General features: G+C 42.4%; 1 non-coding gene across 1 annotated transcript; it reads right to left on the reverse strand.

The window, feature by feature from the left end:
* Window positions 1-21770: 21770 nt before the first annotated feature.
* Window positions 21771-21878, reverse strand: LOC130943208 (small nucleolar RNA R71). The gene has a single exon (XR_009071736.1). It is a non-coding gene; the product is annotated as a small nucleolar RNA R71 (small nucleolar RNA).
* Between the last annotated feature and the right edge of the window lie 1868 nt (window positions 21879-23746).

Consider the following 23746-nt stretch of genomic DNA (forward strand, 5'->3'; position numbering starts at 1 on the left):
AGAACATCATTGGTCCTTCAAGAAGAAGACGCCACTAAGGTGGATTCATTCCTTGTTCTTTATTTCTTTCTGTTTTCGGTTTTTAATTATTGTGTTTATCTATGCTTTGTGTCTTTATTTCATGATCATTAGTATGTAACCATGCCTTAAAGCTATGAATAAAATCCATGACTCCTTCACCTTTCTTAAATGAAAAATGTTTTAATTCAAAAGAACAAGAAGTACATAAATTTCGAAATTATTATTGAATTTAGTTTAATTATATTGATGTGGTGACAATACTTTTTGTTTTCTGAATGAATGATTGAACAGTGCATATGTCTTTTGATATTGTTGTTTATGAGTGTTAAAATTGTTGGCTCTTGAAAGAATGATGAACAAAGAGAAATGTTATTGATGATCTGAAAAATCATGAAATTGATTCTTGAAGCAAGAAAAAGCAGTGAAGAAAAAAAAAAAGAAGGAACAGTAGAAAAAGCCAATAGCCCTTAAAACCAAAAGGCAAGGGTAAAAAGGATCCAAGGCTTTGAGCATCAATGGATAGGAGGGCCCAAGGAAATAAAATCCAGGCCTAAGCGGCTAAATCAAGCTGTCCCTAACCATGTGCTTGTGTCATGAAGGTCCAAGTGAAAAGCTTGAGACTGAGTGGTTAAAGTCGTGATCCAAGGCAAAAGAGTGTGCTTAAGAGCTCTGGACACCACTAACTGGGGACTCTAGCAAAGCTGAGTCACAATCTGAAAAGGTTCACCCAGCTATGTGTCTGTGGCATTTATGTATCCGGTGGTAATACTGGAAAACAAAGTGCTTAGGGCCACGGCCAAGACTCATAAGTAGCTGTGTTCAAGAATCAACATGCTTAACTAAGAAAGTCAATAACACTATCTGAAATTCTAAGTTCCTAGAGAAGCCAATCATTCTGAACTTCAAAGGAAAAAGTGAGATGCCAAAACTGTTCAGAAGCAAAAAGCTACAAGTCCCGCTCATTTAATTATAATTAATATTCATTGATATTTCTGAATTTATAGTATATTCTCTTCTTTTTATCCTGTTTGATTTTCAGTTGCTTGGGGACAAGCAACAATTTAAGTTTGGTGTTGTGATGAGCGGATAATTTATACGCTTTTTGGCATTGTTTTTAGGTAGTTTTTAGCAAGTTCAAGCTACTTTTAGGGATGTTTTCCTTAGTTTTTATGTTAAATTCACATTTCTGGACTTTACTATGAGTTTGTGTGTTTTTCTGTGATTTCAGGTAAATTCTGACTGAAATTGAGGGACTTGAGCAAAACTCTGAAAAAGGCTGACAAAAGGACTGCTGATGCTGTTGGAATCTGACCTCCCTACACTCGAAGTGGATTTTCTGGAGCTACAGAACTCCAATTGGCGCGCTCTCAACGGCGTTGGAAAGTAGACATCCAGAGCTTTCCATCAATATATAATAGTCTATACTTTATTCGAAGAATGATGACGTAACTTGGCGTTGAACGCCAAGTACATGCTGCTGTCTGGAGTTAAACGCCAGAAAAACGTCATGATCCGGAGTTGAACGCCCAAAACACGTCATAACTCGGAGTTCAACTCCAAGAGAAGCCTCAGCTCGTGGATTGATCAAGCTCAGCCCAAGCATACACCAAGTGGGCCCCGGAAGTGGATTTATGCATCAATTACTTACTCATGTAAACCCTAGGAGCTAGTTTATTATAAATAGGATGATTTACTAATGTTTTAGATATCTTTGGTCTCAGTTTTGTTTTAGTCTTCATCCTAAGAGGCTATTGATCACGTTTTAGGGGGCTGGCCATTCGGCCATGCCTGAACCTCTTTCACTTATGTATTTTCAACAGTGGAGTTTCTGCACACCATAGATTAAGGGTGTGAAGCTCTGCTGTACCTCAAGTATTAATGCAATTCTATCTTCTTTTATTCAAATGCTATCTTAGTTTTATTCCAAGATATTCATTCGTACCCAAGAACATGATGAATGTGATGAGTTAGATAACCCTCATTATCATTCTCACTTATGAACGCCCGTGATTGACAACCACTTCCGTTCTACATGCAACAGAGCTTGAATGTGTATCTCTTAGATTCCCCAACAGAATCTTCGTGGTATAAGCTAGATAGATGGCGGCATTTATGAGGATCCGGAAAGTCTCACCTTGTCTGTGGTATTCCGAGTAGGATCCTGGAAATCCGGAAAGTCTCACCTTGTCTGTGGTATTCCGAGTAGGATTCCGGTAATGAATGACTGTGACGTGCTTCAAACTTGCAAGTGCTGGGCGTCAGTGACAGACGCAAAAGAATCAAGGGATTCTATTCCAGTAGGCGCAGGAACCAACCAGTGATTAGCCGTACTGTGACAGAGTGCGTGAGCATTAGTTTTTACTGCGAGGATGGGATGTAGCCATCAACCATGGGTGATGCCTCCAGATGATTAGCTGTGCGAGTGACAGCCGCATAGGATATTTTCCCGAGAGGATTGAAAGTAGCCACCGCTGATGGTGAACCCCTATACACAGCTTGCCATGGAAAAGAGTAAGAAGGATTGAGTAGAAGCAGTGGGAAGGCAGACGTCCGTGAGTCATGCAGCACCTCCATACACTTATCTGAAATTCTCACCAATGAATCTACATAAGTATTTCTATCCTTTTTATTATTTATTTCCTATTTTATTCCAATAATCACAATTACCCTTTAATCTGCCTAACTGAGATTTGCAAGGTGACCATAGCTTGCTTCATACCAACTGTTCATACCCTGACCGGGGTCCTCCAACTCGGCAAATTCGCAAAGAGGTCCGACCTTATCCTAAAGCTCACACCTAAAGGTCGGACCTCGGACAAAGAGCAAGGAAGGCCCATCAAAAGGAACGCAGCCCAAACCTAAAGGCCGAAAAGGCCTGGAAAAGGCGGTTCCACAAAGATAAAAACAAAACTCCCAAAGATAAGATAAGATAAAGAATATCTTATCCAGGGAAGATCACCGCCAACTACTATAAATACACTGGAACACCCAGGTATGGCATTCATTCCAAATCTACACATATCTGCTTGGACCCATGCTAACTTAAGCATCGGAGTGTCATTGCAGGTACAACCACCAACCATTCTGCATACCAAGCTCGGGTCACCGAACCCCCACCACGGGCCTCTCCAGACGACCGAGCTGCACGTTTCAGGTAAACCCTCGGAACATTGGCGCCGTTGCCGGGGACCTGGAAGTCATCCCTCTACCATGGCGGACGACCCTCTCAACGATGAGCACGCTACATCCGAACAAGAGGACGAAATTGACACCGGAGAACGACCGGACAGCCCTCTATCACCACGTACTCCAGGAGGAAACAAACAGAATCGCCCAAAAACGTCACTCCCATACAAGGATCCACAAAATTCCGAAAGAGCGAAGAGCTCGGAAATTCTAGAAGCAGTCCGAGCACAACAAGACCGACTAAAACAACTCGAAGAGGACATAAAGAAGCAGAAAGAAACTGAACAAGATCTGAGAAGAGAAACTCGAAAGCGCAGAGAATTAGAAGAAAAACTGCGGAAAATAGAGGCCAACCTGAAAGACCGAACAGAACGCGGCACCACCACCGAAGTTAACCACGATCCCTTCACGCAAGAGATCATGAAGGAGAAGGTACCGCGAAACTTCAAACCACCCGATATGGACCTCTACGACGGCACCACCGATCCAAGTCATCACCTCAGCAACTTCAGAAGCAGAATGTACCTAGTCGACGCCTCCGACGCGATTCGGTGCAAAGCCTTCCCCACCACTCTCACCAAGTCAGCCATGAAGTGGTTCGACAACCTGCCCCCAAGATCAATCACCAGCTTCGAAGACCTAACCAAAAAATTCCTAACAAGATTCTCTATTCAAAAGGACAAGACAAAACATGCCCCCAGTCTACTCGGGATCAAACAAGGTGACCAAGAAACTCTCCGAAAATACATGGAACGATTCAACAAAGCCTGCCTGGACATACAACACTTGCCCACTGAAGCAGCCATCATGGGACTAGCAAACGGCCTAAAAGAAGGACCGTTTAGCCAATCCCTATCCAAACGATACCCGACCTCCCTATACGAGGTGCAGGAGCGGGCGGAAAAATATATCAACATGGAGGAAACCTCCCAGCTAAGAGACTCTTCTAGGAAGGAATCAACCTACCCACTCCGAGATCAGGATCGGGAACAGAAAAAGAAAGAAGAACCCAACTCGGACAAACCACGGAAGTACCACAGCTACACCCCCCTCCGAGTCTCCTTGGTAGACGTCTACAGAGAAGTATGCCACACCGAAAGGATCCCACCGCCCCGACCGCTAAAACACAAGAAAGCAGGGAGAGATCGGTCCGAATACTGTGAATATCACAAGCTCTACGGTCATTCTACTAACGACTGCTACGACCTAAAAAATGTTATAGAAAAGCTAGCCAGAGAAGGAAAACTCGACAGATACATAGCAGAGAAAGGAGAAGAGACCAGGAAGAGAAGGCGGGGAGACAATGAAGATCGGGCCGAACAAACCCCACGAACACCTGAAAGACATGTTCACATGATAAATGGAGGTTTTGCAGGCGGAGGAACATCCAAATCCTCACGAAAAAGACACCTCAAAGAAGTCTATCACATCCGAGAAGACAGTCCCCTACCCGAATTACCTACTATTTCATTCACCCGAGAAGATGCTCAAGGGATAATTCCCGGACACGACGATCCAATGGTAATTACCATTATCCTAGCAAACGCCAACTTACATCGAACCCTGATTGACCAGGGAAGCTCAGAAGATATCCTGTTCAAAACGGCCTTCGACAAACTCGGGCTTGAAGAAAAAGAACTAAAAGCCTACCCCACCGACCTATTTGGACTAGGGGATACTCCGATCCATCCCTTAGGATACATCTCGCTACACACTACCTTTGGAAGAGGCGAGCAATCTAAAACATTAAGCATCGACTACATTATAGTCGACGTCGCTTCAGCATACAATGCCCTCATTGGGCGACCAACCCTAAACAGACTGGCAGCTATAGTCTCGACCCCACACCTCTGTATGAAGTTCCCTACCGCAAAGGGAATCGCTACCCTAAAGGGCGACCAAAAAATAGCACGGCGATGCTACAACGAAAGCCTGAGCCTAAAAGGGAAAGAGGTCAACACGATAGAACTCGGACGAGTTCAATCCCGAGAAGATCTCCGGCCACAGCCAGAGGGAGAAACCGAAAAAGTCCAGATTGGGAACACACCTGAAAAAATAACAAGCATAGGAGTAAACCTCGACACAGGCCTAAAAGAGGAACTCATAACCCTCTTAAGGGAGAATTCCGACCTCTTCGCCTGGAAAGCCTCCGACATGCCGGGCATAAGTTCCGACCTAATGTGCCATAAGCTATCGGTTTACCCGGGATCCCGGCCTGTCCAACAAAGACGCCGGAAGCTCGGACCCGAGCGCATGCAAGCAATAGAAGAACAAGTACAAGCACTGCTAGATGCAGGGTTCATTAGGGAAGTAAAATACCCCCTATGGCTCGCAAACGTGGTCCTGGTAAAAAAGCCCAACAGAAAATGGAGGATGTGCGTCGATTACACAGATCTCAACAAAGCCTGCCCCAAAGACCCATATCCACTACCAAACATCGACGCATTAGTAGACGCAGCCTCAGGCTATAGATATCTCTCCTTCATGGACGCATACTCGGGATATAATCAAATCCCAATGTACGGACCCGACCAAGAAAAGACCTCGTTCATAACCCCAAGGGCAAACTCCTGCTACGTAGTAATGCCCTTCGGGCTAAAGAACGCAGGGGCAACCTACCAGAGGCTAATGAACAAAGTGTTCTCAGAACACATCGGACTACAGCTGGAGGTGTACGTCGACGACATGCTGGTAAAGACACAAGAAGACAGGAACTTGCTGACCGACCTCGCCAGTGTTTTCGGCACCCTCAGAAAACACAACATGAGACTTAACCCGACAAAGTGCACCTTCACCGCAGAAGCCGGAAAGTTCTTAGGCTTCATGCTGACTCAAAGGGGCATCGAAGCAAACCCGGACAAATGCCAAGCGATACTCAATATGAAGAGCCCGACGTGTGTCAAAGAAGTACAACAACTAAATGGAAGGCTAGCCGCCCTATCAAGATTCTTGGCAGGATCAGCGATAAAGTCACTACCTCTCTACTCACTCCTAAAGAAAGGGAAACCCTTCTCATGGACCCCGGAGTGCGAAAAGGCCTTTCAAGACTTCAAGGAATTCCTCGGGCAGCCACCAATCCTAACCCGACCTCTAAAGGGAGAAGAACTCGTACTATACCTCTCGGTTGGAAATCGAGCAGTCGCTTCAGCGTTAATACGAGAAAATGACCAAGGACAACACCCCGTATACTTTGTAAGCAAGGCACTACAAGGGGCCGAATTAAACTATCAGAAAATAGAAAAATTCGCCTACGCCCTAGTGTTCACAGCTCGGAGGCTCCGTCCCTACTTTCAAGCCCACACCATCAAAGTCCGGACAAACCAACCAATGAGACACATCCTCCAAAAAACAGATCTGGCAGGACGAATACTGCAATGGGCGGTGGAACTGTCCGAGTTCGACCTCCACTATGAAACCCGGACTGCCATAAAATCCCAGTACCTAGCCGACTTCATCGCAGAATACACTGAGACCCCTGGAACCCCACTCTCGTGGAACCTGTATGTCGACGGGTCCTCAAACAAAACAGGAAGCGGAGCCGGGGTTATACTCGAAAGCGACCAAGGAACGCGGATAGAACTATCCCTAAAATTCGAGTTCCAGGCTTCGAACAACCAAGCCGAATACGAGGCCCTACTAGCAGGTCTAAAGCTAGCCGGAGAAGTCGGAGCCCAAAAAATCACGATCTTCAGCGACTCCCAGGTCGTCACATCACAAGTAAATGGAAGCTACCAGGCCAAAGACCCCACTATGAAAAAATACCTGGACCAAACACAGGCACAACTACGCCACTTTTCAGAGATACAGATTCAGCACATACCTCGGGAACAAAACGCCCGGGCAGACGCCCTCTCAAAGCTTGCCAGCACCAAGCCCGGAGGCAACAACAGAAGTCTCCTCCAGGAAACCTTACAATCTCCCTCCGTGCTAAGAGAGGAAGAAGCGCTAAATATATCCAACCAACAGCAAGGATGGATGACCCCCATACTCAACTACCTGAAGTCAGGAACTCTCCCCGCCGAAAGAAAGGAAGCTAGAAGACTCACGAAAGACGCCCAGAATTATACACTAATTCACGACATATTATACAGAAGAGGATTCTCAAACCCCCTCCTTAGGTGTGTCCCGACCTCACAAACAAAGAGCGTCCTCGAAGAAGTCCACGGAGGCATGTGTGGGAACCACCTCGGAGCTCGAGCATTATCCAAGAAAGTAGTCCGAGCCGGATTCTACTGGCCGACCTTGCAAAGAGACGCAACGGAATTTGTGAAAATATGCCCCCTGCCAAAAACACGCCAACTTTCACAAAGCACCACCCGAAGACCTCATCAGCATCACCGCACCATGGCCCTTCGCAAAGTGGGGACTTGACCTACTCGGCCCGTTTCCCCAAGGACCGGGGCAAGTCAAATACCTCATAGTAGGGGTCGACTACTTCACAAAGTGGATCGAAGCTGAACCCTTAGCCACCATCACGGCTCAGAAAAGCCACAAATTCCTATACAAAAACATCGTCACAAGGTTCGGAGTCCCCTACTCCATCACCACAGACAATGGAACACAGTTCACAGACACAAGTTTTCAGAACTTGGCGGCCGAGCTAAAAATCAAACAGCAATTCACTTCAGTCGAGCACCCACAAGCCAATGGACAAGCGGAGGCCGCAAATAAAGTCATCTTGGCCGGGTTAAAACGAAGACTCCAAGAAGCCAAAGGGGCATGGGCCGAGGAGCTCCCCCAGGTGCTATGGGCATATCGGACAACCCCACACTCTACAACGGGAGAATCACCATTCCGACTAGCTTACGGGATGGAGGCAATGATTCCTATCGAAATAGATGAAGGGTCACCCCGAGTCATCTTCTACAACGAAGAAGGTAACCCACAGGCACAAAGGGAAGAACTCGACCTCCTCCCCGAGGTCCGAGAAAAAGCCCGGATCCGAGAGGAAGCCTTAAAACGGCGAACGGCCCTCAGATACAATCAGAAAGTAATAAAACGAAGCTTCTCAATTCACGACCTGATTCTGATCCGAAACGACATCGGAACACAAAAGTCGGGAGAAGGGAAGCTAGCTGCAAATTGGAAAGGACCTTACAAGGTAACAGAAGTCTTAGGAACAGGCTATTACAAAATATCCGACCTAGAAGGCAATGAGTTGCCCAGGGCCTGGCACGCCTGTAATCTAAAACGGTACTACAGCTAGAAAAACCTAACCCGAGGTGTACTCTTTTTCCCTACAAGGGTTTTTTAATGAGACACCCGGACAAGAAAAGCACCCGACCTAGCCAAGGGTAAACACTCTGTAAATATTCTTTCTTTTTTAAATACTAATCGAATTTTTCTCTTTTCCTTCTCCTTCTTCTTCATGATGAAACAAATCCTGAAAAGTACCCCGCCAAGGCGCATTAATTTATGCTCGGCAAAACGCAAAAAATCATTGCCAAGAGACCACACAAGGTCGGCAAAGATAAAGCGACGAGGTTCAGATTAATGTGAGAAGTTATAAAGCAACTCTGAAAAGGCTCAAAAAGCCAAATAAAAGAGGTTACAAAAATAACTTAAAAGGCCGACCAACAATAAGGCCGGACCCAACGAAGGGAAGTACTCAACCGCCCCCCCGAGGTCCGAGAAAAAGCCCGGATCCGAGAAAGAAGCCTTAAAACGGATAAAACAAAGTTTCAAAAAATGCTTACTAAAAAGTTGCTATACAAAAGCAACTAAAAAGTACAAGCGAAGAAACGAAATCAAAGGGAAAGGATAAAACAAAGTTTCAAAAAACGCTTACTAAAAAGTTGCTATACAAAAGCAACTAAAAAGTACAAGCGAAGAAACGAAATCGAAGGGAAAGGATAAAACGAAGTCTCAAAAAAGCGCTAGCTAAAAAGTTGTTATCCAAAAACAACTAAAAAGCATAAAGCGGAACTAAAAGTCAAAACGCGAACAAACACCACATAATAAGCTAAAAAGTTACTACAAATAGCAAAAAGGTGTTCAAAGCATTAAACAGGTAGTAAAAACCATCCAAAAAAAAGAGCCCACAGGCCGGGCAAAAAACCAAAGACAAAGGATTACAGGGAATCAAGATCCTTTCCAGACTCCACATCGGTTGAAGGCTGCGGAGGAAGAACCATAGAAATCGGGACAGCCTTGACAGCACCGTCATCTCGGTTTGAAACCTCCACACCAGATTCCTCCCCGGCCAAAGGTGAAGTCGGGTTCGCAACCGGAACTTTGGGGTCAGACACCGGAACCTCATCCTCGTTGGGAGCAGGAACAATCTTTCCTTCCACGACAACATTATCCGTACTGAATAAACTCAGATCCAGGTCAGGAGCAAGAACCCGGACCTGAGCCTTCAAATTTTCAAACATAGCATCCATACCCTTAGCCACATGTCCTTCTAGCTCGAAAAAATCATCCTGAGCGGATTGCAACCTCTCCTTTGTCTCCACAAGCTCAGCATATGTCCGAGTATAACTCGCCGTCGCCGCCTTCACCATCTCCTCGGATGAACTCGCCGCCGCCACAGCCGCGGTAGCTTTAGCTTTCTCCTTCTCCAAAGATGCCTCCAGCTCAGCAATCCTAGCAGCCTTCAGTTCACTAATCCTCTCGAACTCGGACTGAGCCTTCGCAAGTCGGGAACTGGTCACACCAATGGGGGATTTCTTGAACTCTCGGGCAATAGCGGCATGAAGACTAGCCATCCGGACACAGCTCCGCGCCATATACTGAAAATGGTGCTCCATAGACACATCATCAGTAGAAATAAAAGTCTGAGGGAGAATATGCTGTTCAACCCAACCGATAGCATCAAAATCCTTATCATTAAAACCCGCAAACTCTTGAGAGGTCTTCTGCTTCTTGGGAGGAGGACCCGAGGACGAAGGAGGAGATGAGTTACCGGGTCCAGAGGTTGGAGGATCCTGATTTATAGGTCGAAACTGGGGAGTCGGAATAGTCTTCGACCGAGTAGTGACACCCACAGTAGTCTTCTTTGGAGAAGATCGGGCAGAAGCCTCCCCAGCCTCAATATTTCGAGCAGCCACGAACTTCTTCGTCCGACGAAGGTACTTCATAGAATCCACCTGAGAAGACATCTTTGCAAAAATAAAAGAAAAGAATCACCAAAACAGAAATTCCACCAAAACAAAAACAAGCAAAAATACTAAAAAGATAATCTCGGAGGGTCGGGAACTACCTAACTCGGAATGGAAAAGGCTTGGATCCCCCAACATTTTCTTCGTGTCCAAGTAAGGTGCCCGACCCCATAAACTGCTTACCACACCCACAAAAGCCTGCTCCACCTCATCTAGACTCTCATGGGTATACTTAGTAGACACTACTTTCTCCTGCCAACAAAGAGGAAAAGAAGGCTCCCCACTCTCATCTAAAAAGAAAGGTCGGACGTCTCCAGTAGCCCGGACCTTGAAATAGAAGTTCTTAAAATCATGAAAGGACTCATCATACAGGGTGCAAAACTTCCTTCCCTGGTTAGCCCTAAAAGAAACCCAAGATACCTTCCCTCCACCCGACCCTGGCTTTGTCAACACAAACAAGTAGGAAAAAAGAGAAATAGAGGGAGCAACGCCCAAGAACTGACACAAAAGTTGAAACAGCTTTAAAAACGCCCAAGAATTTGGATGGAGCTGCGTAGGAGCAAGATTACAAGACCATAACACCTCAGACTCCAGATCGGTAAAGGGAAGTCGGACGCCCAGCTTAGAGAAAAAACAATCATAAGCGTAAAAGAAAAGCTTCTCGGAACTATCTAAGGGCGGGAAGCACACTCTCTCCTCGGAATCCGGGGCGACTAGTTCATAATCCCTCTCAGACTCTCTATTTTCACATATGCTACAATGCCTACGGAACCTAACTAAGTACTCAGAATCTACCACGGTAGGAACTCTTAGAGGAAGAGGGTCTACCCAATCAAGACCACACGGAATTTTAGTCGACATCGCTTGAAGAACCTTTCGAGACATAAAAATTCTTACCTACAAAAAAGAAATACGGCAGCAGGCAAAAAATCACATAAAGAAGACAACGAAAAACCATTCAGCAAAGCAAGAAGCAAAGACCCCACGAAAAAAGTGGGGCAACACAGAACAAAAACGCCAGGGAACAAAAAAAAGAGCCCCCCCCATAAAAACAGCAGCAATGGCGGCACCTCTTTTGGGGCAACCCAGGCATAAAGAAAAAGAAATAAGCAAGAGCCACACAAAAGACAGAAGCATACGATCACAAGAAAAGAGAAACACGGAAACAAACCTGGAAGAAGAAGCAAAGACGAAGAGCTCCGAAGCAAGGAGAACGAAACGACGGCACAGAGGAAACCCCGGAAAGACACACAAAGAAAGATTCCGGAAAAGCAAAACAAAGGGAAAGAAGAAGCGGCGCTTGTAAAAGCATAAGAAAAACAAAACGCAGAAAGGAGGAAAGGAGCAATAAATAAAGCCTTCACAGAGCCCGAACGGAAATCGAGGAAAAACGGTAAAATGCAATAAATGCAAGAACGGCCATTTTGAATTTTGAAAAACAGACTACTATGCCCGAGCACGACCTCCCAAAAAGGACGAACTCGGGCAGGGGCACTGTTCATACCCTGACCGGGGTCCTCCAACTCGGCAAATTCGCAAAGAGGTCCGACCTTATCCTAAAGCTCACACCTAAAGGTCGGACCTCGGACAAAGAGCAAGGAAGGCCCATCAAAAGGAACGCAGCCCAAACCTAAAGGCCGAAAAGGCCTGGAAAAGGCGGTTCCACAAAGATAAAAACAAAACTCCCAAAGATAAGATAAGATAAAGAATATCTTATCCAGGGAAGATCACCGCCAACTACTATAAATACACTGGAACACCCAGGTATGGCATTCATTCCAAATCTACACATATCTGCTTGGACCCATGCTAACTTAAGCATCGGAGTGTCATTGCAGGTACAACCACCAACCATTCTGCATACCAAGCTCGGGTCACCGAACCCCCACCACGGGCCTCTCCAGACGACCGAGCTGCACGTTTCAGGTAAACCCTCGGAACACCAACAATCTCTGTGGATTCGACCCTTACTCACGTAAGGTTTATTACTTGGACGACCCAGTACACTTGCTGGTTAGTTGAACGGAGTTGTGAATTCAGCTGCTGCCCCTTAGAAGCCTTCATCTCAAAATAATTAGAACATGGATCACAATTTCGTCCACCAAGTTTTTGGCGCCGTTGCCGGGGAACAATCAATTTCGAAAATAACAAAAAGATAAGAAATAGTAAAACAAACAAAAAGTCAATTAGTTAGTTGAAAAAGATTTGAAAATCAATTTTGAAAAGATAAGAAGTTAGAAAAGATTTTGAAGTTGATTTTGAAAAAGATATGCTTTGAAAAGATATGATTGAAAAGATATAGTTGAAAAAGATTTGATTTTTTAAAATTGATGACTTGACAAACAAGAAACTAAAAGGTATAATTCTAGAAATTAAAGATTGAACCTTTCTTAACAAGAAAGTAACAAACTTCAAATTTTTGAATCAATCACATTAATTGTTAGTAAAGTTTTTGAAAATCATGAAATAAAGATAAGAAAAAGATTTTGAAAATCAATTTTAAAAAATTTTCGAAAATAACAAAAGGAAAAAGAAAAGATTTGATTTTGAAAAAGATTTTGAAAAGATAAGAATTTTAAAATTGAAATCTTGACTTGACTAACAAGAAACAACTTATTTTAAAAATTTTTGACTAAGTCAACCCAAAGATTTCGAAATTTATGAGTAAAATAAGAGAAAGATATTTTTTTATTTTTGAATTTTTAATGAGGAGAAAGAAAAACACAAATATGACCCAAAACATGAAAATTTTGGATCAAAACCAATGATGCATGCAAGAACACTATGAATGTCAAGATGAAAACCAAGAACATTATGAAGATCATAACGAACATCAAGAACTTATTTTGGAAAAATTTTCAAGAAAAGAAAAACATGCAAGACACCAAACTTAAAAATTGACTCTAGACTCAAACAAGAAGCATAAAATATTTTTTGTTTTATGATTTTATAATTTTTTGTATTTTTTGAAAATTATTTTTGGAAAAACGAAAAAGCGAAAAAAAATTTTGAAAGATTTTTGAAAACTTTTTGAAAAGAAAATTACCTAATCTGAGCAACAAGATGAATCGTCAATTGTCCAAACTCAAACAATCCCCGGCAACGGCGCCAAAAACATGATAGGCAAAATTGTGACTCATACTTTTCACAACTCAAACAATTCCTAACAATGGCTCCAAAAACTTAGTGCACAATACTATGGTTCACACACATTCTTCACAACTTCGCACAACTAACTAGCAAGTGCACTGGGTCGTCCAAGTAATAAACCTTACGTGAGTAAGGGTCGATCCCACGGAGATTGTTGGCATGAAGCAAGCTATGGTCATCTTGTAAATCTCAGTCAGGTGGATTCTAATGGTTATAATGGTTTTCGAATATAAAGATAAATGAAGCATAAAATAGAGATAGAGATACTTATGTAATTCATTGGTAGAAATTTCAGATAAGCGCATGAAGATACTGTGTTCCTTCTGAATCTCTACTTTCCTACTGCTTTCATCCAATCATTCTTACTCATTTTCATGGCAAGCTGTATGTTGGGGATAACCGTTGTCAATGGCTACCATCCGTCCTCTCAGTGAAAATGGTCCAGGTGCGCTGTCACCGCACGGCTAATCATCTGTCGGTTCTCGATCATGTAAGAATAGGATTTACTATCCTTTTGCGTTGTCACCACGCCCTACAGTCGCGAGTTTGAAGCTCGTCACAATCATTCAATCCCTGAATCCTACTCGGAATACCACAAACAAGGTTTAGACTTTCTGGATTCTCAAGAATGCTGCTGGTGCACGAAATTGTGATCATCAATGGCGTCATCAACATGGTACGCTCAATTGCAATCTCAACTCTTTATCACAACTTCGCACAACTAACCAGCAAGTGCACTGGGTCGTCCAAGTAATAAACCTTACGCGAGTAAGGGTCGATCCCATGGAGATTGTTGGTATGAAGCAAGCTATGGTCATCTTGTAAATCTCAGTCAGGCGGATTCAAATGGTTATGGAGGATTGATAATTAAAAGATGAATAAAACATAAAATAAAGATAGAGATACTTATGTAATTCATTGGTGAGAATTTCAGATAAGCGTATGGAGATGCTTTGTCCCTTCCGTCTCTCTGCTTTCCTACTGTCTTCATCCAATCCTTCTTACTCCTTTCCATGGCAAGCTGTATGTTGGGCATCACCATTGTCAGTGGTTACAGTCCCGTCCTCTCAGTGAAAATGTTCAACGCGCTCTGTCACAGCACGGCTAATCATCTGTCGGTTCTCCATTAGGTTGGAATAGAATCCAGTGATTCTTTTGCGTCTATCACTAACGCCCAGCCTTCAGGAGTTTGAAGCTCGTCACAGTCATTCAATCTTGAATCCTACTCAGAATACCACAGACAAGGTTTAGACCTTCCGAATTCTCTTGAAAGCCGCCATCAATTCTAGCTTATACCACGAAGATTCTAATTAAAGAATCCAAGAGATAAACATTCAAGCCTTGTTTGCATGTAGAACGGAAGTGGTTGTCAGGCACGCGTTCATAAGTGAGAATGATGATGAGCATCACATAATCATCACATTCATCATGTTCTTGGGTGCAAATAAATATCTTAGAACAAGAATAAGCTGAATTGAATAGAAGAATAATAGTAGTTGCATTAATACTCGAGGTACAGCAAAGCTCCACACCTTAATCTATGGTGTGTAGAAACTCCACCGTTGAAAATACATAAGTGATAATGGTGATCATTGGCTTCGGCCCCAGAGAGGGAACCAGAAGAACCAAGATGAAAATACAATAGCAAAAGGTCCACTTCCGGGCCCACTTGGTGTGTGCTTGGGCTGAGCATTGAAGCATTTTCATGTAGAGACTTCTCTTGGAGTTAAACGCCAGCTTTTGTGCCAGTTTGGGCGTTTAACTCCAGCTTTTGTGCCAGTTCCGGCGTTAAACGTCGGGCAATCTTGAGCTGATTTAGAACGCCGGTTTGGGCCATCAATACTCGGGCAAAGTATGAACTATTATATATTGCTGAAAAGCCTAGAATGTCTACTTTCCAATGCAATTAAGAGCGCGCCAATTGGGCTTCTGTAACGCCAGAAAATCCACTTCGAGTGCAGGGAGGTCAGAATCCAACAGCATCTGCAGTCCTTTTCAACCTCTGAATCAGATTTTTGCTCAGGTCCCTCAATTTCAGCCAGAAAATACCTGAAATCAGAGAAAAATACACAAACTCATAGTAAAGTCCAGAAAAGTGAATTTTAAATAAAAACTAATAAAATATAATAAAAACTAAATAAAACATACTAAAAATATACTAAAAACAATGCCAAAAAGCGTATAAATTATCCGTTCATCACAACACCAAACTTAAATTGTTGCTTGTCCCCAAGCAACTGAAAATCAAATAGGACAAAAAGAAGAGAATATACTATAAACTCCGAACTATCAATGAAACTTAGCTCCAATTAGATGAGCGGGACTTGTAGGTTTTTGCCTCTGAATAGTTTTGGCATTTCACTTTATCCTTTGAGGTTCAGAATGATTGGCATCTATAGGAACTCAGAATTCAGATAGTGTTATTGATTCTCCTAGTTAAGTATGTTGATTCTTGAACACAGCTACTTTATGAGTCTTTGCCGTGGCCCAAAGCACTCTATTTTCCAGTATTACTACCGGATACATCCATGCCACAGACACATAACTGGGTGAACCTTTTCAGATTGTGACCCAGCTTTGCTAGAGTCCCCAATTAGAGGTGTCCAGGGTTCTTAAGCACACTCTTTTTGCTTTGGATCATAACTTTAACCACTCAGTCTTAAGTTTTCACTTGACACCTTCACGCCACAAGCACATGGTTAGGGACAGCTTGGTTTAGCCGCTTAGGCCAGGATATTATTCCTATAGGCCCTCCTATCCACTGATGCTCAAAGCCTTGGATCCTTTTTATTACCCTTGCCTTTTGGTTTAAAGGGCTATTGGCTTTTTCTGCTTGCTTTTTCTTTCTCTTCTCCTTTTTTTTCGCATATACTCTCTTTTTTTTGCAAGCTTTTCACTGCTTTTTCTTGCTTCAAGAATCAATTTGATGATTTTTCATATCCTCAGTAACATTTTTCCTTTTTCATCATTCTTTCAAGAGCCAACAATTTTAACATTCATGAACAACAAATTCAAAACACATATGCAATGTTCAAGCATACATTAAGAAAACAAAAAGTATTGTCACCACATCAAAATAATTGAACTAGTTTTAAGGATGAATTCGAAATCATGTACTTCTTGTTCTTTTGTAATAAAAACATTTTTTATTTAAGAAAGGTGATGGATTCATAGGACATTCATAACTTTAAGGCATAGACACTAAGACACTAATGATCATGTAATAAGACACAAACATAGATAAACATAAGCATAAAAATTCAAAAAAAAAACAGAAAAATAAAGAACAAAGAGATTAAAGAACGGGTCCACCTTAGTGATGGCAGCTTGTTCTTCCTCTAGAAGATCTTATGGAGTGCTTGAGCTCCTCAATGTCTCTTCCTTGCCTTTGTTGCTCCTCTCTCATGATTCTTTGATCTTCTCTAATTTCATGGAGGAGGATGGAATGTTCTTGGTGCTCCACCCTTAGTTGTCCCATGTTGGAACTCAATTCTCCTAGGGAGGTGTTGATTTGCTCCCAATAGTTTTGTGGAGGAAAGTGCATCCCTTGAGGCATCTCAGGTATTTCATGATGAGGAATCTCCTCATGTCCATGAGTGGGATCTCTTGTTTACTTCATCCTTTTCTTAGTGGTATCCATGAGGACTTGGTCCAACCTTTGATCAAAGTTGACCCTTTTTGAGTTTGAAAGGGACCTCGGGGATCACCTTCTTCTTGGCCACAACTTCATAGAAGTGGTCTTGATGCACCCTTGAGATAAATCTCTCCATCTCCCATGACTCGGAGGTGCAAGCTTTTGCCTTCTCTTTTCTCTTTCTAGAGGTTTCTTTGGCCTTAGGTGCCATAAATGGTTATGGAAAAACAAAAAGCAACGCTTTTACCACACCAAACTTAGAAGGTTTGCTCGTCCTCGAGCAAAAGAAGAAAGAAAGGAGTAGAAGAAGAAGAAAAATAGAGGAGATGGAGGGGGCTTTGTGGTTTGGCCAAGGGGTGGGTTTGGGAGGAAAAGTGGTTTGAATTTGGATGGTGAGGTAGGTAGGGATCCTGTGGGGTCCACAGATCCTGAGGTGTCAAGGATAGCTCATCCCTGCACCAAGTGGCGTGTAAAATGCCTTTTCTGCCAATCCTGGCGTTAAACGCCGGGCTGCTGCCCTTTTCTGGTGTTAAACGCCAGTCTGGTGCCCCTTTCTGGCGTTAAACGCCCAAAATGGTGCCAGACTGGGCGTTAAACGCCCATTTGCTGCCCTTACTGGCGTTTAAACGCCAGCAAGTTTTTCCTCCAGGGTGTGCTATTTTTCTTTCTGTTTTTCATTCTGTTTTTGCTTTTTCAATTATTTTTGTGACTTCACATGATCATCAACCTATAGAAAACATAAAGTAACAATGGAAAATAGATAAATATAACATTGGGTTGCCTCCCAACAAGCGCTTCTTTAATGTCAGTAGCTTGACAGTGGGCTCTTATGGAGCCTCACAGATGTTCAGAGCAATGTTGGAACTTCCCAACACCAAACTTAGAGTTTGAATGTGAGGGTTCAACACCAAACTTAGAATTTGGTTGTGGCCTCCCAACACCAAACTTAGAGTTTGACTGTGGAGGCTCTGTTTGACTCTGTTTTGAGAGAAACTTTTCAGGCTTCCTCTCCATGGTTACAGAGGGATATTGATGAGCGGATAATTTGTACGCTTTTTGGCATTGTTTTTAGTATGTTTTTAGTATATTTAGTTGAGTTTTTAGTATATTTTTATTAGTTTTTAGTTAAAATTCACTTTTCTGGACTTTACTATGAGTTTGTGTGTTTTTCTGTGATTTCAGGTATTTTCTGGCTGAAATTGAGGGACCTGAGCAAAAATCTGATTCAGAGACTGAAAAGGACTGCAGATGCTGTTGGATTCTGACCTCCCTGCACTCGAAGTGGATTTTCTGGAGCTACAGAAGCCCAATTGGCGTGCTCTCAACGGCGTTGGAAAGTAGACATCCTGGGCTTTCCAGCAATATATGATAGTCCATACTTTGCCCAATATTTGATGGCCCAAACCGGCATTCAAAGTCACCTTCAGATTTCCCAGCGTTAAACGCCGGAACTGGCACCTAAATGGGAGTTAAACGCCCAAACTGGCACAAAAGCTGGCGTTTAACTCCAAGAAGAGTCTCTACACGAAAATGCTTCATTGCTCAGCCCAAGCACACACCAAGTGGGCCCGGAAGTGGATTTTTATGTCATTTACTCATCTTTGTACACCCTAGGCTACTAGTTCCCTATAAGTAGGACCTTTTACTATTGTATTTTCATCTTTCAATCTTAGAAGCTTTTGATCATGTTTTTATGATTGAACCCTCTTTGGGAGGCTGGTCTCACGGCCATGCCTAGACCTTGTTCTTATGTATTTTCAACGGTGGAGTTTCTACACACCATAGATTAAGGTGTGGAGCTCTGCTGTACCTCGAGTATTAATGCAATTACTATTGTTCTTCTATTCAATTCTGCTTGTTCTTATTCCAAGATATTCATTTGCACCCAAGAACATGATGAATGTGATGATTATGTGACACTCATCATCATTCTCACTTATGAACAAAGTGACTGACAACCACTCTTGTTCTACAAGCAAACGAGGCTCTAGTGTTTATCTCTTGGATTCCTGATACACGATGCATGGTTGATCGCCTGACAACCGAGTGCTCGCCTGACAAACGAGCCAGCCATTCCGTGAGATCAGAGTCTTCGTGGTATAGGCAAGAATTGATGGCGGCATTCAAGAGAATCCGGAAGGTCTAACCTTGTCTGTGGTATTCTGAGTAGGATTCAATGATTGAATGACTGTGACGTGCTTCAAACTCCTGAAGGCGGGGCGTTAGTGACAGACGCAAAAGAATCACTGGATTCTATTCCGGCCTGATTGAGAACCGACAGATGGATAGCCGTGCCGTGACAGGGTGCGTTGAACATTTCCAATGAGAGGATGGGAGGTAGCCACTGACAACGGTGAAACCCTTGCATAAGCTTGCCATGGAAAGGAGTAAGAAGGATTGGATGAAGACAGTAGGAAAGCAGAGAGACGGAAGGGAAAGCATCTTCATACGCTTATCTGAAGCTCTCACCAATGATATACATAAGTATCTCTATCTTTATCTTTATGTTTTATTCATATATCATCTATACCCATTTGAGTCTGCCTGACTAAGATTTACAAGGTGACCATAGCTTGCTTCATACCAACAATCTCCGTGGGATCGACCCTTACTCACGTAAGGTATTACTTGGACGACCCAGTGCACTTGCTGGTTAGTTGTGCAAAGTTGTGTAGTGAATCACAATTTCGCGCACCAAGTTTTTGGCGCCGTTGCCGGGGATTGTTTTGAGTATGGACAACTGACGGTTCATCTTGTTGCTTAGATTAGGTATTTTTTCAGAGTTCTTAAGAATAAATTCTAGTGTTTCATGATGATCTGTTGAAGTCTGGCTGGCTGAGAAGCCATGTCTAATCTTATTGGACCGAGGTTTGAACTTATCATCACAAGAGCTTGTTGATTTCTATCAATCTTGCTGTTGGAGCAATGATCTGCTAAGGCTTGGCTGGCCATTGGCCATGTCTAGTGTTTTGGACCGAAGCTTTCTTTGAAAGCTTGGCTGGCTGAGAAGCCATGTCTAATTCCTAGACCGGAGTCTTAGACTAACATTGCAATGATTCCTGGAATCCAAATTAAGAATTCTAAAACCTTTATTTTCTATTTTCATATAATTTTCGAAAAAGCACAAAAAAAATTTATAAAAATCATAAAAACCAAAAATATTTTATGTTTCTTGTTTGAGTCTAGTGTCTAATTTTAAGTTTGGTGTCTTGCATGCATTGTTTATTTGATCTTGGTTCTATTTTCAAGTCAATAGTACAGGGAACTGAAGATTCAGAACATGCAGCAGAGGAATTACACAGAAAAAGCTGGGAGTTCAAAACGCCCAGTGAAGAAGGACAGACTGGCGTTTAAACGCCAGCCAGGGTACCTGGTTGGGCGTTTAACGCCCAAAAAGGTAGTGCATTGGGCGTTAAACGCCAGAATGTGCACTATTCTGGGCGTTTAACGCCAGGATGGCACAAGGGGGAGGATTTTGTTTTCAAAATCAATTTTTTTCAAGTTTTCAAAGTTTTTCAAAATCAAATCTTTTTCAAATCATATCTTCTCAATCAAATGTTTTCAAAATCAATTTTTTTCCTTTTTCAAAGATACTTGCTAACAATTAATGATTTGATTGAACATTTTAAGTATGTTGCCTTTTCTGTTGAGAAAGGATTAATGTCTGAATCATATCTTTTCTTGTTAGCCAAGTCATTAATTTTTAAAATCAAATCTTTTTAAAATTGTTTTCAAATCATATCTTTTCAATCATATCTCTTTAAAAAGCATAATTTTTTTTTTCATATCTTTTTAATCACATCTTTTTCAAAACAGTTTTTAATCATATCTTTTTAATTTCTAATTTCAAAATCTTTTTCAAAAATTACTTGATTTCTTTCCCACTCTTGATTTTCGAAAATCAATTAGAGTTTTTCGAAAATGTTTTCAAAATATTTCACTTGATTTTCAAAAATTTCTTCCTCTCTTCCCACATCCTTCTATTTATGGAGTACCACTCCTTCTCAATGCACAATTCGAACTCTATCTAATTAAGTTCGAATTCTCTACTTCTTCCTTCTATTTTTCTGTTCCTCTGACACTTCAAGGAATCTCTATACTGTGACATAGAGGATTCCATATTTTCTTGTTCTCTTCTCTTTCATATGAACAGGAACAAAGACAAAAGCATTCTTGTTGAAGCTGACCCTGAACCTGAAAGGACCTTGAAGCGAAAGCTAAGAGAAGTTAAAGCACAATTCTCTGTAGAGGACCTAACCGAATTCTTCAAAGAAGAAGAACACATGGCAGCCGAAAACAACAACAATGCAAGGAAGGTGCTGGGTGACTTTACTGCACCTACTCCCGACTTCTATGGGAGAAGCATCTCTATCCCTGCCATTGGAGCAAACAACTTTGAGCTTAAGTCTCAATTAGTTTCTCTAATGCAACAGAATTGCAAGTTCCATGGACTTCCATTGGAAGATCCTCATCAGTCCTTAGCTGAATTCTTGCAAATCTGTGACACTGTCAAGACTAATGGGGTTGACCCTGAGGTCTACAGACTTATGCTATTCCCTTTTGCTGTAAGAGACAGAGCTAGGACATGGTTGGACTCACAACCTAAAGAAAGCCTGGACTCTTGGGAAAAGCTAGTCAATGCCTTCTTGGCAAAGTTCTTTCCACCTCAAAAATTGAGTAAGCTTAGAGTGGAAGTCCAAACCTTCAGACAGAAGGATGGAGAATCCCTCTATGAAGCTTGGGAAAGATACAAACAATTGATCAGAAAGTGTCCTTCTGACATGCTTTCTGAATGGAGCATCATAGGTATTTTCTATGATGGTCTCTCTGAACTATCCAAGATGTCTTTGGATAGCTCTGCTGGAGGATCTCTTCACCTGAAGAAGACGCCTACAGAAGCTCAAGAGCTAATTGAAATGGTTGTAAATAACCAATTCATGTACACTTCTGAAAGGAATCCTGTGAACAATGGGACAAGTCAGAAGAAAAGAGTTCTTGAGATTGATACTCTGAATGCCATATTGGCTCAGAACAAGATATTGACTCAACAAGTCAATTTGATTTCTCAAAGTCTGTCTGGAATGCAAAATGCACCAAGCAGTACTAAGGATGCTTCATCTGAAGAAGAAGCTTATGATCCTGAGAACCCTTCAATGGAAGAGGTGAATTACCTAGAAGAACCCTATGGAAACACCTATAATTCTTCATGGAGAAATCATCCAAATTTCTCATGGAAGAATCAAGAGAGACCTCAACAAGGTTTCAATAACAATAATGGTGGAAGAAACAGGTTTAGCAATGGCAAGCCTTTTCCATCATCTTCTCAGCAACAGACAGAGAGCTCTAAGCAGAACACCTCTGACTTAGCAACCATGGTCTCTGATCTAATTAAAACCACTCAAAGTTTCATGACTGAAACAAGGTCCTCCATTAGAAACTTGGAGGCACAAGTGGGACAGCTGAGCAAGAAAGTTACTGAACTCCCTCCTAGTACTCTTCCAAGCAATACAGAAGAAAATCCAAAAGGAGAATGCAAGGCCATCAACATGGCCGAATTTGGAGAGGAAGGAGAGGAAGTGAACGCCACTGAGGAAGACCTCAATGGGCGTGCACTAGCCTCCACTGAGTTCCCCAATGAGGAACCATGGGAATCTGAGGCTCAAAATGAGACCATAGAGATTCCATTGGACTTACTTCTGCCTTTCATGAGCTCTGATGAGTATTCTTCCTCTGAAGAGGATGAGTATGTCACTGAAGAGCAAGTTGCTAAATACCTTGGAGCAATCATGAAGCCAAATGACAAGTTATTTGGAAATGAGACTTGGGAGAACAAACCTCCTTTGCTCACCAAAGAACTGGATGACTTGTCTAGGCAGAAATTACCTCAAAAGAGACAAGATCCTGGGAAGTTTTCAATACCTTGTACCATAGGCACCATGACCTTCAAGAAGGCTCTGTGTGACTTAGGGTCAAGTGTAAACCTCATGCCTCTCTCTGTAATGGAGAAGCTAGGGATCTTTGAGGTGCAAGCTGCAAGAATCTCATTAGAGATGGCAGACAATTCAAGAAAACAAGCTTATGGACTTGTAGAGGATGTTTTGGTGAAGATTGAAGACCATTACATCCCTGCTGATTTCATAGTCCTAGAGACTGGAAAGTGCATGGATGAATCTATCATCCTTGGCAGACCCTTCCTAGCCACAGCAAAGGCTGTGATTGATGTTGATAGAGGTGAACTGATCATTCAAGTGAATGATAAATCCTATGTGTTTAAGGCTCAAGGATATCCCTCTATCACCATGGAGAGGAAGTATGAAGAGCTTCTCTCAAATCAGAGTCAAACAGAGCCCCCACAGTCAAACTCTAAGTTTGGTGTTGGGAGGCCACAACCAAACTCTAAGTTTGGTGTTGAACCCCCACATTCAAACTCTAAGTTTGGTGTTGGGAGGTTCCAACATTGCTCTGAGTATCTGTGAGGCTCCATGAGAGCCCTCTGTCAAGCTACTGACATTAAAGAAGCGCTTGTTGGGAGGCAACCCAATGATTATATTTTATCTATTTTCCTTTGTTATTTTATGTTTTTTTTGTAGGTTGATGATCATAAGAAGTCACAAAATCAATTGAAAAAGCAAAAACAGAATGAAAAACAGGAAGA

Source organism: Arachis stenosperma, chromosome 7 (genome assembly GCF_014773155.1).
Source record: "Arachis stenosperma cultivar V10309 chromosome 7, arast.V10309.gnm1.PFL2, whole genome shotgun sequence".
Lineage (NCBI taxonomy): Eukaryota > Viridiplantae > Streptophyta > Magnoliopsida > Fabales > Fabaceae > Arachis > Arachis stenosperma.